Raw genomic sequence first — 17,606 nt, 5'->3', positions numbered from 1 at the left:
ATTCTGTGGGGGAAGAAAATTCTTTCTCTCCACTGATGCTCCCAGGAATCCCAAGGCAGTGGTTGTCAGTCTGGGAAATATAAGTGCTACTTAAAATAAAGAAGGTATTATGGAGAACCTAATGCTAGCAAAAGGTGCCAAATACTCTTGGCAGCAAAAACTTCAGACAAATGAGTGACAGGGTGTTGTTACACAATGTACACAGGTGACCAGTTAAAAAGGTTAGAAGAAAGGGCTGCTGTTAAAATACAGTGGTCACCCAAACTCTTTGCACTGACAGGTCATTCAAATCAGTTTGTGCTGTACTAGAGATGCACAGGAGGGGTCTTAAGTGAACTTACCTGCAAAGCCAAAGGAGGCACTGACACAAGTGCTATAATAATGAAGACATGGGCAGGGGTGGGGGGGAAAGAAAATAAAAGGGAGGGTAGGGAAGAATCAAGAGACCCCCCCAGTCTCTTCCCTTACTTGAAGCCTGTGCCCAGCAAACCACCCAGTCACACTGGTGCTAGTTAAGCTTCAGAGGTGACACACAGCTGCTGAGCAGAGGAAATTCTGCAGTGCTCATGGGTGAAAATGTATCAGGAGCCAGCACAGGAAGAAAGCTAAAGGTAACTTTGCTCACTATTAAAGACAACTGCATTCGCCACTGACAGTTCTTATCTAGGCAAAGCAGACTTGGCCCAAACTTCAGAGACAGATTTGCAGAGAAATCTCACCACACCTTAGGGAACAATGCAAAAGATAGGAGATGACATTCAATTCTGAATCAGTGCCCAGGAGTGGCATAGATATTTGGGGCACACGGAGGAGAGATAAATAGACTTGACTATGAACACAGTATAAAAACAGAGAGGTAATAAGCCAGAACTCTGCTAGACTGAGTTGCAGCTGTTTTGTGAAGCAGACAACAGATTTCTATCCTGTGGAAAGTACAGGCAGCTCAGGTTCACTTCCCCCCACAAAATAGAACTAAATTTGAGTGCAATAACAGATTACCTAAAGCACTAAATTATTCTTTCTTAAATACTTCAGAAACTTTAGTAACACAGGACCTTAACTACAAACAGCTTCTTCTGTGTCTCTTATACAGGAGATTTACTGACAGACAACTCCATGCATCCCTAAACAAAGGAAATTCAAGCAGGCATATATAAAGAAGCACAAAGGATAAAAAACAGTCCCATGACAAACAAGGAGCCCAGGAATGCTACAGGACTTTGATTTTCTCTGCTTTCATCCAGTAATGCTGAACACATCTTCTCACTCACCATCCTGGTACTAGAAGACATTGTGCAAATGGGGCATAACTTCACAGCACTGTGAGGAGTCCTGGTGCTATTCCAAGGTGATGCAGCAGCCATATCCACTAGGATTTGCCATGCCAGTCACTGCACAGCACCTACTCGAGGAGATCTAGCACCTCTCCCAAAAATTCAGTAATTGTAACTTTTAAGATTTAAGAAAGTAGCATTTCTACTGCTTCCCCAGCAAACCTATCAAAGTGATACATCTTACTACCAGGAAATATTATGCAGTAAAATGAAGGCAAACAAATTTATAAATCTCATTAGTGAGATGACTGTGGTCTCTTCAGCAGCCTACAATATTGATTTCAAAAGACAGTCATCCAAATGCCAAAACTGAATTAGCAGTAAAGGGCTTCTGATTGGGAGTTTCCATACAGAGGTGCCAAGCACCAACCAAGATGAGAAGCATGCTTTTCTCTCCCTTGTTGGTATAGGGCATCATGAGGTATGATAAACATGGCTTTTAAGCTTCCCCAGAGTCTCATATCCCAAAGACATGAGATTCCTATTTTCTGTAAACACTAACTTGGATCAGAGGGTTTTAAAGAGCACATTATTAGAACAGGCAGTTTCAAAATCCAAATGAAAATATAAGCTCAGTTGTTTAGAAACTGGGATTTAGTTCATGCTGTTCCACTTAAATATTTCTTTCCTGTAAACTAACAGAGCCACATGTCTTTTAAGATAAGTAAAAATAAAACCCACTTGTACAGCACTTCCAGGGAGATAACTGAGCCTAGAGCTTTATGAAGTCAAAGGCAACTACTGATTTCCCACAGAGGTGTGATGTCACCCCTTTTTTTTTTTATTTTGCAGCACTTACTGGTTCAGCGCGTACTAATAGCAGCTCAGCTTACAGCAATGATGGATGGTGCTCCTGCTCCAGCGCCTCTAGGCTGCCAGCTGGGTCAGAGATCACATATACATGTGTGGAACTCTACCATTCTTCTGTCTCCACTGAACACACCTCCTTCACACCTAACTTACTCCACAAAGAGACTTGAACCACCAGCAAAGCTTGTTTTGATTTCCAAATCTGTTCATATTTGTTTCTGCAATCGAGGAAACCAAGACACTGCTGGGAGTCCATGGCAGGGGCAGATTTTAGCACACAGGTTGGATCCTTTGCTTGCATGCAAAGTTAGATGCCTGACCTCATCTGTAGCATGGAACAGAGAAAAGAGATGAGACATCTTAGTCAGCTTCAGCCATGCTTTTCTCTCTTTGATTCTGGTACTGCCCTGGATGACTTTGAAAGGGAGATGGGTGCTACCTTTCCATAAGGCACCCATAGTACAGGATATCCCATAAGTAGATTTGGAAGAGTGTTCTCCCAGTACAAAAGGCCTTCAGAAAGAAAATATCAAGGAGAGGAAAGACTTCAAATATGCAATTTTACATATTTTGAGAAGCAGCAAGCGTAATAGTATATGATTTGTGCATCAACTCCAAATATCCCATGGCTGCCCTGATCATTAAAGGTTTTATCCAGTCACAATTATTAGTAATTATGTTTTCCAAGAGCAAAAAGGTATCTGGAAATACATTGTTACCCGGTAAAGAAGTAAGGCTTCTATCCCTTATTCATTCATTTCACCACCCTAAGAGTCCTTGGGGACCTTCAGGAGGTACAGTGGCCTTAGCCAGCTTCTGTCCAGAATGTGCTTTTGCAAACAAGCTACCCAAGAAACCAGCATACAACTAATTACAAATGCTGTTATCTACACTCAGCATAGCGGATGTCATTGCATGAAATTTCAGGAAACTTACTGAAGTCTAACTGATTAGAAAATGCATTAGCAAGTCAATATATCATTATCGTAGTGAATATAACAGCATTAAAATGCTTTTCCAAAAAGACAGAGAACCTACAAAATATATATGAGCTTAATGCAATTGATGATTTGATGATTTCACATAAGGATTTTGCTAGAACTGCAGAGCTTTGGGTGCTAACTTAAAATACATGAATAATACACCTTATAATAAAACTAGCACAGCTAGGCAGGTCTGCAGTAATTGGTGCTGAAATTGCAGATCTAACTAACAGTATTCTTATTACATGTCATTCTGCCCAGGTAGCAAATCTTCCCCATCTTGAGGGGCGAGATGAATCAATCAAAAATCACATATTTGGCTTTCCTTTTTTTTTTATTTCCAAAACGGTCTGCTCCTGGAAAGGACATCTTTCAACAAATTCACCAGTGCATAGTATACTTAGCTCTCAAGAAAGGATGTGAAGTGAAGCAGAGTTAGTGTCCTAAACCTGATATTCTAACCTGAACAAGATTGCAGTATTAGGCATTGATCATAGAACAGATCTCCCCTTGGACATCCAAGATCTGGCCATAGTTAGGAACAGCTGCACACCAAGAAAGAACTGTGGATCTCACAAGAACAAGAGGAGCCTGCACTGGTGATCTTTCCAACTGGTTTCCCTTGAAGAGCAGCCACAGCACACTCATTAAGTGCTTACACATCCCACCTACTAACAAGAGACAGACTCAAGACAATACATATTCATGTGATATGGGCACCTATTAGCAGATGACAACCACAAGAAGCAAAAAAATCCCACATCACAGACAGCTTTCTCGTGCCCCACACACTTGGTGGCTTTACATAGCTTTAACTTCAGCCAGCAACACGTTGGAGAGCCTGTCAGCAATGCAGCAGCTTGGTTCAGCTGCACACCCTCACAAATCTTCAATGAGGACTTGAAGGCAAGAGGCTGCATTGTGGAAGGAAGAGTTGATGGCCTCACTTGATTCACCCACAGAAAGCCATTTGCCTTCCAGGGATTGCATGAGACAGCAGCTGGTAGCACCAATACTTTTTTGTCCTCTACATGAAGCAAACAGTTCTTTTGCTATTTTTCCCTGTTTTCTCCAAAGGCTCTTCCTTCTCCACATGCTGCAGAGCAGCTTTGTTTTCCCCACAGCTAGATGAACTCACTTGAACAGGGAAAATAAATTCCACCACTACTCTGTGCTAATTGCTCCCCCAGTTCTACGGAAGAATGTGTACCTTCTACATAAACAAGTTGAAGCTACTTTTAATCCAATTACACTTGGATTCTTCAGCATCCTATGGCAATCACAAAGAACCCAACATCACCACCAGAGCAGGTAAATAACTACTCAGATATTCATAAGAGTACCCCACCTGAGGCAAGGCCTGCATTTCAGTGCAGTCATTGCAGGAAAACCTCAAGGCAGGTATCCCCTGAGTAACATGGAAGGCATTGCTCCTTTAACTGCCCTTGTCCTGGGTAAGGCTCTTAACATGCTCTATTTCATTACACACAGACTGAAATTTGTGCCCAAAAATTAGTAGGTCATAGAAATGAGAAGCTAATTCATGGAAATGCATGCGCTGAACGCAGGTCACTTTTCTCTTTTTAGCACATTCTGTATGCAGCACAGGGACAGTCTCATTACCGAGAGAAACAAGATTAACTGATTAAATATTTCTTAGCTGTAGTTACAGTAAATGTGTTGTTAGCTGGGAAATAGAAATTGAGGGCAACCAATGACACACTGGGGTATTTTTTGCAGACAGGCAGTTTTCAGTTCTATTTTTACCACCTTTGGGGGCTATAGTTCAGTTGGTGGAGTAGCTAATCTACATCGCCCAGACACATCTCTGTGACACCATCCTGGGTGAACACCACAAAGGAATACTCTGATTACATTTGGCTGCAGGCTACGTGGGTCTCTGAGCAAAGAAAGGCAGAGGAAGATTTCTGCCTGTCAGCAAGAGAAAAAAAGCCCCGAGAGCTGGATTAAGCATCTGGAAAATTACTGCAGCCGCACAGCTTTTGCTGCCTGCTACCCGGGTGAGTCATCACTGGTTGCCGTGGCAACCGCTGCTTTCCTCCTCCAGCCGCTGATCAATTTTGTCTGCGTGCAGGTCCCCTGAAAGCAGGAGCTGCACAGATAATGCAACAAAGACACAGAAATTCCAATCCAAGAGTATTTATTAACATTTTGAATGTGCTAGTCCTGGGATTTACAGAAGGAGAAATAGGAGTTGGAACAGAAGGGCAGAGACAGCAAATGCTTGGTTTGAGTCAACTTTCATACCACTGCCAGATAGGCGTGGTTAACAAATTACTCTGCTACCATTTTCCACTAACCAATACTTATAAATAAAACAATATCCTCTCCCAGACGTTAACATACGATGTTCATTCCTGTCAGATGCTCCATAATTTAAACTCATGCTCTGAAGTGGGGGCTGGCACAGCCCAATACACAGAGGCAAGAGCCGGCCAAAATGTTTCTCCACCCAACCCCTCCCTTCCAGCCTTGACAAAATGATCCCAGGCAAGGCAGCTCATCTTGGAAATACCCTATTCACCACTTATGTGCAAAGACAGGAGGGCTGCAGAGGGCTTGGAACTCTATAGCTAAGCAATGCTCAAGTCCCCCAGTACCTATCAGTTAACCCTTCTCTACCAAAATTCTGGGTTGAATGGGGTGGAGGTTAGGTTACCTCTGCTGAAACAAGGAACTCTGAGTATTTGTCAAATCTATGGGTATCACAGAGCCCGCCTAATACTTCCCATGAAGTATTGGTTTTTGAACCTTCTTTTTTTAATTAACTTACTCCCTGAGGCAGTTAAAAATGGCTACTGCTAAGAATCTGATGCTGTCATGTCAGTGTAATGAATGGCCCTGCCACGCACTTGTCCAAGATAATCTACAGGAATGTGAAAACTACTGATAAGGCAAACTTCCCTGTGAGACAAAAAAGGGAAAGTTAGCCAGGGCAGCATTTCTGCTGCAAGCAGACAAGACTCATGTTTTTCATGCTGATTTTAATATTGATCCTTGACTGGTGTGCTCATATAGTGGACACACTTGAAGCTTAGAACATTCAAACCTTACAACCGCCCATCCAGCTCTCATTTCTATTATCTATATATATATTAGCTTAAGGTGCTACTCTTCAGAGCCATTTAAGAACTGAATGGAGAACAGATTTTTCCCTCTCTAGAAACTCTTTTGACTCAGTTCCCAAGATGGGAAGAAGAGAAGACACATAGGCACATCAGGGCCTGAATGAATTACAAATCACTTATCTGCCAGGTTTGCTTCCAAGCACATCATCTGAAGAGAAGATTTGCATCTAGGTGCAAGTAAGTTCTCTAAGAGAGGAGCTTTTGCACTGGCAGGACAGGCTAACTTAAAGCACAGTAGCAATCTAAGGGTAACTTGAAGCTAAGACATTACAGTCTTTCTTTCCCCCTCCCCTTTTTTTTTTTTTTTGCCCCTTTTATTAAGCTTTTGAAGCAATCCAATAGTAGTTTACCTCCCAGATTGGCTTTAAAATTCAAGCATCAGCTTAGGTACAATATTTAGGTATTTGTTTGTGAAAGGGTAGATGGGGTAAACTGTTCTTTTCTCCTGAGTTTTTTCAATGGGGGGGGTGGACAATCAGATATTTCTTAAATATCTGATTTTAACAATCAAATATATTCTAAAACAATCAGATGTTCTCTATGTGTAGATATCATATGGCTATGTGATATGATATATGAACACGATCATGACCTATTCATTTAAAATTGCTTTTGAAGCTATGGCTTCTCTACACAAAACCAATCTTTGCTGACATCCTTCAAAAAAGTTTATTGTTTTGACCACGCAGACTGTGACTTTTTGCTGGTGACCTCTTAACTGTTGCAACTCTCACAAATTTATGTTTCTTTCCTTCTCCAGCATCATGCAGTAATCAAATTATGAAAACAAGTTACACAGAGCAGCAAGACAACAGCAACAAGAAAGATTAAAATTTCTGTAATCCCACCAGGAAAATACTTTCAGCAAAGCATTCCAGCCCATCTTATATTTAGGCCCAGTGACAGTTTCAAAACAAAAACCAACCAATCTGCTCTGCAGTCTCCCACTAGAAAAGCATAAGGAACATACAGTTGGAAGTCAAGGAAAACAGCTACTATTATAAGGAGCCACAGTCCAAGCCTGCCCTACAGACTGAGCAGAGAAGCTACAAGGGTGAAAAATGTGCCCAAAGGCTCCTGTCAGATGGCACTTGCAGGTCTGGGAGGATGAGCTGGTGAAAAGATGTCTACAGTGTTGGAGAGGCTGAGTATCTTTGAGCTAGAATAGTTGTAGAGTGGGAATGGCAATAGACCCTTCAGCCACTCAGTAAGGGGGTCATAGCAAAAAGAAAGCAGAAGTGACTGTGAAAGCTTTGCAAAAATTGAAACATAATTTGGTCTTTCATGTCCAGCACTTTGGCATAAACAGCTGAAGAGACAAGAGCATCTTTGGATCTCATATGAAAGGACTGGACTATTTTGCTGACCATGCAAAGCATAAGCCTAGTGTGACCTTTCAGATCAAACTCCAAAGTATGACATCCATCAAGCTCCCCTACAAAGGAGAATTTTCCAGCAGGACTACACTGGTATGGTTTTAATATTACTGTGCACAAAAACTTCATCTTCAGTACAGACACCTTTTTTCTGGTGCCATTTACATTGCTTTGGACACCTGCACAGGTAATCACAGGAAGACCAGCATAAATTCTAACCCACTAACTGGAGTGCTGCTGTCCTGTTCTTTCCCAGGGTTGGGGGCAGGGAGAAGAGAGAAGAATATGGGACTTTCTACTCATACTAGAACTAATTCCAGCTGTCAACAGTAGTTTCTTATTTGGGATAAGAGATCAGAGAAGGACAAAGTGGGTGCTGGCTCCCTTCCTGAATTCATCAGGCATTTTGCAATTCAACCAAATTTCATTTCATGGTTTAAATTCACTTAACATGCTAACAGATAATTCCAGGCCTGAGGGCAGAACAGAAGGAAGACTGCAAAGCTGAAGTCTTAAAGACTGAGCCTTACAGAGGGACATGGTTTCAGCAGTGAGAAACTTTCCTTATCTTCATTACCTTCTGATTTCTAGAATGAAGTTGCATCCTTTTGTCTCAGATGAGAAAAGTGGGGAGAAATACTTTAGCTCCCTGTAGCATAGGTGGAAAAATATTATTAGTTCTTTCCACTCAGTCCTTAACAGCATGAGGAGATCCCTCAGCTGATGCTCTACCTTTGAAGCAGCCAAAAGCAAATTAGCACAGCAGGTTTTCTGACCTGGTCAAAGTTCAGAAGGTTTTGCAGAACAGGCAGGCTGCATCACCCACTTGCAGGAAAGGTAATTCCCATCTGTTCCAATCATTCCAGAAGGACATTTGGCTTAAATATGGAGTTAATAAATTTAAGAACCATATTGTAACGCTGCATGCTGGCCCAGATGCACCTCCAAAATATATGTATTCTTCAATAATGGTTGCGGAAGAGCTTACAGGCTTACACTGCCCATGTTGGCAAAGAAGCACTACTATCAATTCTCAGACACCAAATCACTATGAGACTGTTGAGTTATTGCAGTTATTTCACACCAAAGGCAGACAAGCACTTCCTGAATCATCTAAACCAATCAGGAACACTGCTTTACTAGGGAGAATAAGAGATTAGCTTAAGTTTGAGATAGGTATCATAAGGAGATACAAGGGGGATGTAAAATTCTTCAAGCAAAAGCTGCTGGTGCCAAAAGTTCACAAACGAACAACAGTTTATAAAAATAAAATAAGATCCAATGTCATATAGCAATTGCCATATCTGCCCGGTACCAAATAATCAGGCAAAACACGGTAATTTAAGGTGCATTAATGTGATCCTGCATGCACAGTACAGGAGTAAATATCTTAGACACCATCAAGAAGTCCAGAAGAAATCATCATGTTTCATATTAACTAAGCATATTTTGTGTGAGAAAAGATGAAGTAGCAGTAAGAAGATAGGCTATTAAAACACTTCATTATAAATCCAGGCTTATAACCCATGAAATCCAAAGCTACTGCAGGAAAAAGATACTTCATATAAACTGAAGCATATATGATTTAATTAATCCTAAAAATAGGAGATATTTTAGAAAAAAATAGACCTCTCAAGCTCCAGAGCTGCTATATGATTAGAAGTAACAAACATATTTTCATATAAAAAGGGGGAAAAGAAGACCAAACAAACAAGAACACACCCGGAAAAAAAAGACAAAATAAACCTTTCTTCATCCCAGGAAGATTATTTAGGAACAGAGTTAGTGCATACACACTAGAAAATAAAACTGAATATAAATACAATTAAATTAATCTCACTCAATTTGATTTGATAATGGAGACCAAAACACAAACAAACATACAGGCCATTGAATAATGTATGCTGTTCTTCCACTCCAGAGAGAATATTAATACATGTAAGATTAAAAATGTTATTTGTAGCTGGCCTCTAAAAATAGAACAAGTTATTTTCAAGAAGCATAACTAGGAGAAGAAATTAAGATGTTTAGATTCCTAAGTAATGCTTCAATTTTCACTATCAGTGGACTTGTGCTAAAACCATCCCAAAGATTTTGACAACTTGGTCTCAGCACGAACAGTGCTTCTGTCAATTCTCAAGAGTATTTGGTTAGTGGTCATTGGCAAGGAAAGGACAATTTTGAACACATCCACGTGTGCCAGTTTCTCATCTCAGCCCTTGGACATTTTGCTTAGGCTGTCAATATGAAGACAAAAGAAAGCCTGGGGACTAATCCACTTGTATACCCACATTTTCTGTCTGGCTCACTAAAGAGCCCAAACCCACGAAAAGCTGTGTTATCCTGCCACCAATCCGCAGAGCCATCCAGGCAAGGACTGAATGTTTTCACTTAATACACTTCAAGTGGTTAATCCCATTTTGCAGCTCTCTGCCACCACCACCATTCCCAGTCTGGGTTAATAATTTTAAGTGTTAGCACCTACCAGTGAAAATTCAGCACAAGAACAGCGCTGATGTGTTACTACAGCAACAGCTATTTATGAACTTGCTCCCTCTTGGCTGCCAAGGGCCGTTTGGAGAGCCTCTGTTTCCCTTCAGTGTGGGGACACTTACAGCTGCCTCAGAAACTCCTAATTGACATCAGCAGAATGAAAAAAACCCAATCAGACCCTATTGTATAGCTCTAAATAGTTTATTTAGTTGTTGTTTTTGTATTGGGTGTTTGGTGGTTTGCACTGATCCCATGGTCTGTCCCATTTCCCTTTTCCCCCCAAAAGCCCGGGTGGTAATGGCTTGTCCCAGGTTTACTCCTCCCCTCGCCCCTTCCTCACTTGTATCCCATTGGCTATGGCCCCCTTCCTCCACCATCCATCCCCTGAGCTTAAATCTCCTGGGAGGAGACCCCTGAAGTCTTTCTTTTCCTTGGGAAGTCACCTGGATCCTGAGGTGACTCATATCAAGGAATGAAATAGGACTTTGGTCCAACGGAGAGGAGTGCCTTGTGTCTTTTACTTTGGTCCTTGTAAAGGCTGCAAGGGGCCAAGGGTGCAGAGGTAGCCGGATCAGACCCGAATGGCCCCAGGAGGGATCAGCCTTTACAAGACCCTGCTAACTTAAGAGAATTATTGTCTGCAAATGTGAGGATGAGTCTGTTTCTGCCAAGGACACCATTTATGGACATCCAGAAGGGATGAAAGCAGTTAAAAGAATTTTCAAAAGTAACCAAGAGCTAAGAAAACCTAAGGAAGTTTAATGCCCAAGCACAGTACATTACGCACTCAACCAGCTCATCTACATCAGATCTGCAATGCAGAATTGCCCGTGTGTCAGATATCAAGGCAGTACTTACATCCACAATATTCTCCTTCTAACCAGCAAGGCCTTTGAGATGCACTAACCAGAAGCATTTAATCTTTCCTTACACAGGTTTTTCTTTTATTGTCTCTGAGCAATCCAACACAAGGAAAGACATGGAGGAAAGCAAATCCCCAGTGAAAACTCAGAGCATGAGGCAAAATCACAGCCCTCCCTCCTCTAAAGGATTCTGAAAGCTGGCTGGGAATAACAGAATATAGGTAGGAGGGTGTTTTTCTCTTTGGGGCAGATGGGGGGGTTCCCTCTGCAGGCAGAATGGACGCATGATTTCCAGCTAGGAAGGGGTTGGTCACACTTAGGGATGACTCATCTTCCCAGATCAAATACTGATAAGGTTCTGTGGACAGTAGGCTGTAAATTGCTTTAGGATGCTTTAAGATTAAATACCATAGTATAAATTATTCTAATCACTGGGTGTGGATTTATGAACTGCAGGACAGAAAACAGCCCCATCCTGTCAAAGGAATAGCTTATTAAAATAAAAATCTTAGCTAAACCCAGCAGTCCTGCAGTCTATTAACAGACAAGTCATACTAGTCTACCTTTCTTTCATTTCTTGTGCCTCTCCCCAGGACATTTGTATACCCCTGTATGTGCTATTTCTAGTGACTGCTCAGGAACAAGTCTAACAAGTAGACTACATTATGCCACCATTAAAAGCTGTCACTTTATAAAAACAAATTTCCTGGGATTGTATAAATTATTCCCTTGACTGGCATGTCAAGACTTTTGTGCTGATAATTTTCTGTGTCTGCCTGTTAGCTGTTTAATGTTAATGTGAGTCTTACCAGCATCCTTGGCCCAGCCCTCGGGCTGAAGGCTGCTTGAAAGGCAGAAGCAGATGGAGGCTGAGCTCCATAAGCAGCTGAGTCACAGGCTGCAGGAGGTACCTCTAGGCCTACAGTAACAGACCTGTAGAGCCCCACCTCTAAAATCTATTGCTTAAGTAGTGCATCTCACAGGAAAGTTAGTTTGTAATCCCATTTCCAGTGGCCACTCAGAGTAACCATTGAACACTTATAGTGACCCATCAGAAATTGCCAGCAAACACTATGCTTGGCAAAAGACTAGAAAGGGAACTTGTAGGCTTACCCCTCTCATCTTATATTGTAAGAACGTGCATTCATGCAGACATACCTCACAGCCAACAATGGATCTTCCGAATTTGCCCATTTATTTCTCCTAATGCCACAAAGAAGAAAGAAAAATCAAGTGAAAACAAGTTCCACAATTTCCTCACGCACTGTGGGAACTAGCAGGCTTTCAAAAAGCTCCAAACAAACCAAAAAAACACACAAAGTTTTAAGGTGTTTTCTCCAATTACATTAATAAATAGCAATAATCTTTCCCTGTTCGTCTTTAGCATATCCCCATATCCCTCATTTATAGCATTCCCCCATATCCCACCCCAGTCTCTTCACTTTCAGGGCGAAGGGTCTAACTAGTTATGTGCCCTTCCATATCTTTTCTTGCTCTTCTAAATACTTTTTAAGACAGTTGTTAGGACTGGCTACAGTGTTCAAGAGGTGGGTTACACCACTGACATATACAGCCACAGGACAGATGTTCAACTACCTTTCCCTACAATTCTTAACTGCTGTGTACTCACCAGACAGCCTATGAAATATCCACAGTACCCGCAAAAGCTTTCCTGAACAGTAGCAAATTACAGTCCATCTGTATCTATCCAGGCTGATCTTTTTTTCTATCCCGAGGTACTCATAAATTTCAGACATCAGTTTCCTCATGTAATATCATCTGTAACAGATTCAGGTCGGTATAGACAGACAACTCCTCTCTAGGAGCTTGATCAAGGCCCAGTGCATTCATCACCCCAGCTAACAGCAGTCAGAAACTGATGCCATGTTTTAGCCTGGCTGGACAGTGGACAGCCTGCTGAGCTCACATTTTCATTCCACCTCACTTATCTCCTTTGCATGGACTGTGAGACTTAGGAAATAGTTCTGTCACAGGAGTACACTGCAGAGAGTTTGAACCACTTCACTTTTCCATTTAAGGTGCACACAAGGAAAAATCCAATTAAAAAATCAATACCAAAATAACTTATACACCTCCCAACCCCAAAATAGTCAGTGAGGGCCATCAGTTATATTCGTTTCGCTCCATTGCACTCAAGCACACTGAAACCTTTAGAGGAAAAATATGATAGATGTCACAGAAACCTCAATTTAAATCAAGTACTACAGCTCTGAAACTCCCCACCCCCTAGTAGTAGTAAGCTGAAAGCATACACACAAGATGCTTACAACAGGAGCCTAGCACAGCTTTCAGATTCACTGAACATCCCTACTAAACTGTTCTTTCTTGCATCCTCCCAGCTCTACCACCAGGATCTTTTCATGCCATGCGAGTCATTAAATAGCCATCTAACACCATCTGCTGGATTTGGAAGAATAAAATGATACCAGCAACTCACTGCCAGGCAGAAAGGGAAAAAGATATCACCCCAAACACTGAGGTATCTGTGGCTCTGCTTTGAATTGGCCCTTATCCCTCACCCATGCCTTATTTTTCCTTTCTTTCTTCTTTCTGAAAGGTAAATCTGGGCTGCTGACACTAACAGGCAAACACAGACAAAAAGTCCCCAGCTCTAGAGGGGCAAATTTTACAGGGTGCTGTGCCATGCAGTGACACTTCTTGATCACTGACCTGTGCACCAGCTTTACCCATTCCTGATTAAATAACACCAGAAAAAACAACAAAAACATACAGCTATCCCGTAAACAAGGCTTCTGCAAAGTCAGGATAGAATCCTGCAGGAGTGTAAAAATGAGCTGGCTTTCTGCGGAAATCTGGGACCTCAATATGAGTCAGAAGCTGGGGATGTGGATCTATGCAGCAAGAGGAAGCAGCCATTCAGACATTATCTCAGACATCAGCCCCTGGTTTTTAACATTCCGTACAAAGGCCAAAGGACCAGTTCTCACTGCCATGCAAACATGTACTGTTCAAAGACTGGCAGGCATATTTTTGACATCCAATTAGGCAGCTGCCACTGCTTTCAGATGCAAGATGATAGCTTTTAATTAGTTATTTAGGGCAGGAGACTGCACCCTCTTTCTTGTTTCTTCAAATTGATTTCACACATCACCTGGCTCCTTACAAGATGTGATGCAATGGTTAAGCTTTTTGTTTCACTGAGGTGAACACGGGGTGAAATTACATCGGGTATAAAGCCTACTGTGGAGGCTGAGTTTCCTACTTCCCCCTGCTTTTCTTCCCCCTCTGTTTTCTACTTCTATACTGAAATTAGGGATGAGTCATATGTTCAACAGTCATACATCAGATTTTATGTAAGGTCCTGGTTAAGTCAGTCAGATCCTGGGGGAAAGGACAAGTTCTCTATTGACTCCTATTGCACGTCTGTTATATCAGCACAAGTGCTGCCAGGATTTCACCCTTTGCAGGTGAAATGCATCTTCTCCTTATCCTCCCTCTGCTACAGCTTTTTTGGTAGCACCAATAATTTAGCAAAACCTCACAGCAGTAAGCAGGCTGGTTCAAATAATACTGTAAAAGCTGCAAGAGTCCTAATCATAGGTTTCCCTCAGCAGCAAGGGGAAATAAAGGTCATTCCTCATGTATCAGTGCTGCCCAAAATGGAAACTTACCTTCTGTGAGAGAGGCAAACATGACCATAGGGTGAATCTGAGGTATTTCCAGAAGAAAAAGGGTGGCACTGTACAAAACACTAGTAAGAAGGACTCTGAAATGCTGGAGACAGCCCTGCTCACCAAGTCCAGGATGGATGGATTTCAACTGAGTCACCACAGAAAAGAGCACTAGGATGAACACAGCAACAGAAAAACAAAATACTTCAGAAGGGAGTGAAACAAAACATTTTCTTGGTTGGGCAGCAAAATTGATACTGGGATTGCAGTTACAAAACACTTTTAATCTGCTCTGACAGCAGCTGCCCATCAAAAAGAAGTCCTGCTTGCCCCAGCATCAAGTGAGGCAGATCACAAGTCCGTGCAGCTCACTCTGAGGCTGCAGCATGGAGAGGCTGGACAAAGGGAGCCGCAGGAATATGCAGCTGAGCAAAAAGCAGACCAAATGAGACGTAGTGTAAAACTGTATTGAGAAGACAATTTGTGAAGTGCTGCCAAGCACAGCAGTAAAAAAAAAAAAAAACAACAAAAACAGCCAAACAACCCAATACCACATTAAAAAATGAAAGAATAAATTAATGATTTCACCAAAAGGACAGCACCAGTCCAAGAACTAATATTTATGAATTAGCCATAAACACATTTAAGGTTTCTAAATGTCAGCCTTTTCTCCATAGCCTGCTGGGTCCTAAGCATGAATTAATATTCCAACATATCTTGATTAGTTTATAAAATGAATCATGCTTTCCTTCCAATGGCAGGGGAATAGGGCATACTCCTGGAGCTCCCTGACCTTTCTACATTCCTATGTTGATCATCTATTTACATCAACCTTTCTAACGGAGAAATTACTGAACACATTTAAAGGCTCCAGAAACTAGATTACTATAAGCAATATAAAAAGCAAAACAAAAAGACAAAGAAAAAAACTGCTCAAGGCGACTCAAACCAAAGTCTTGACAAAACATTCTATTGCCAGCTGACTAAATAAATAAAAAAGCAATGTGTCCATTTTGGGCACTAGACTTCTCAGGGCAAAATTAGTGCAATTGACCAGCATATGTTACACAAATGTATTCTTTTGCCTGGGTATTTTCTTGGGTAGAGAGGAACTTCTATAGGAGGAGACAGCAAGGACCTGAGGATATTGAAACACATCAGATCGAGAACATGTCCAATTTCCTGCCTGCCAGCTACTGTTAGGGGAAGGGTTACACATACAGATTATCCATAGGCACACATGCACAAAGCTATCCCAGGGCTAAATTGACTGGCCTGGAGACTTTAGAGTTTCAAAGGAAAAAGCTCAGCTGGTGAAACCCTTTCCACTGCAAAGTGGAATTTCACAGTAACTGAAAGCCTGCCTCAGAACAACTCAGTTCCCCTGATCCTCACACCAGAGTCAGCTCAGCCCTTCTGCCAAGTTACACAGCCACCTCAAAGAGAGCAGGGCTAGACACTCACACCTGCCCTCGGTTAAACTGCCATACTTCTGCTCTGACAATGCCTTAGTCCTCTGGGTAAGAGACAGAGTCTGCACCTTCTGCATTTCATACTGCCCTTGGGGACAACTAACGAACAGAAGAGAACGTAAGACATTCAGAGATACAGCATCCAAAGAGCAAAGTCATAACTCTCTGCAATGGCATATATAAATAAAAGAAAGGCAGACTTGTTTCAAAAGCTTTTTGATTTGGATTTTTTGGGTTTTTTTTTTATGCTGGTTGGTTTTGATTTGTTGGGGTTTTTGGGTTTTTCTGAACCAAGGATTAGCTGTACAGAAAATATCTTTATTTAATAATTTTTAAAATGTTTGCACTGACCTTGCTGGAAGAAAGAAGAAACTTCAGGCATAAACATTTGCAGATGTGTATATACACTTCAGTCTTTCTTTCAAGTTAGTCCACCTATAGCTTCTAAAACAGTTTTTCCGAAAACTCTTAAAATCCATGGATTTTTGTCCTTTCTAATTAGAGTGTGTAGTTACATGACAAAAATAACCAACTCTTCAGAAGTTCAATCACACTTTATTCTTACCAGATCATACAGATCTGGCAGAACTAGCATTTGTTTATGTCTTTCCTGCCCCAAAAGAATAATCTGGAAGACTCTCTATTCCAGATTGACAGAGAGTATAAAACAAATCTAGAAAGAAATTATGACAGAAATCTCCATTGAAGGAGCTCAGTACACTCAAAGTAAGTTTCTCTTGTTTAATTTTTTAAGCCATAACAATTCTGAATTCCAAAGTGAAAGTCAGTTTAAGCTACAATAGTACCATACAGCCCCCCTTTTGAACATTTTAAGCAACTTCCACCTCTCCAAAACAATTATATCCATGAAAATAGACCTTTCCCGAGAAGAAAATTTTTATTTGACAAAACCAGCCCTTCATAGTAATTGCAGCAACATATACTGGCCATGAAAAATCTTTACCTCTTTACGTACACACCCAATTTGCCACATTTTCAATAAATGCAGATTTAAGACACTCCAGTTAATTGTCATTACATTTGTGGCGAGAAGTCCTACTGTTTTTCCAAAAACAAAGCAAAATACCTGTTTGTTTTCAGAAGGATTCAGAGCCTGAAGAGGCAGTCCAAAGAAGTACAGGCAACCCAGAGACGTTAAGCAGGTTTATACCTCTTTTTCCTCTGCTCCCCTAGAGACCTGGCTCAGAGCACCAGTGCGCCACAGGTGCCACCATCTAAGTGAGGAACAACTTCTTTACCAAGCAAAACATAGGCTTGAACACTAAAACAGCACTTTCCTACAATGGCCGTCCCTTGGCCCTTTCAGCAGCATCTACAACAGAAGCCAACACCCCATGACCAGGAACATTTTAAGTATGTCATCCTTCTGCAGGTTCAAGTGTCATACCTATTATACAGGCAAAGCCACATGAATTTGAAATTGGTCAGGACACACTCAAAACTGCCCTGCTG

This window comes from Geospiza fortis, unplaced genomic scaffold (genome assembly GCF_000277835.1).
Source record: "Geospiza fortis unplaced genomic scaffold, GeoFor_1.0 scaffold1, whole genome shotgun sequence".
In the NCBI taxonomy this organism is placed as follows: domain Eukaryota; kingdom Metazoa; phylum Chordata; class Aves; order Passeriformes; family Thraupidae; genus Geospiza; species Geospiza fortis.
The sequence above is the reverse complement of the archived record's forward strand: the minus strand, read 5'-3'. Positions refer to the sequence as shown.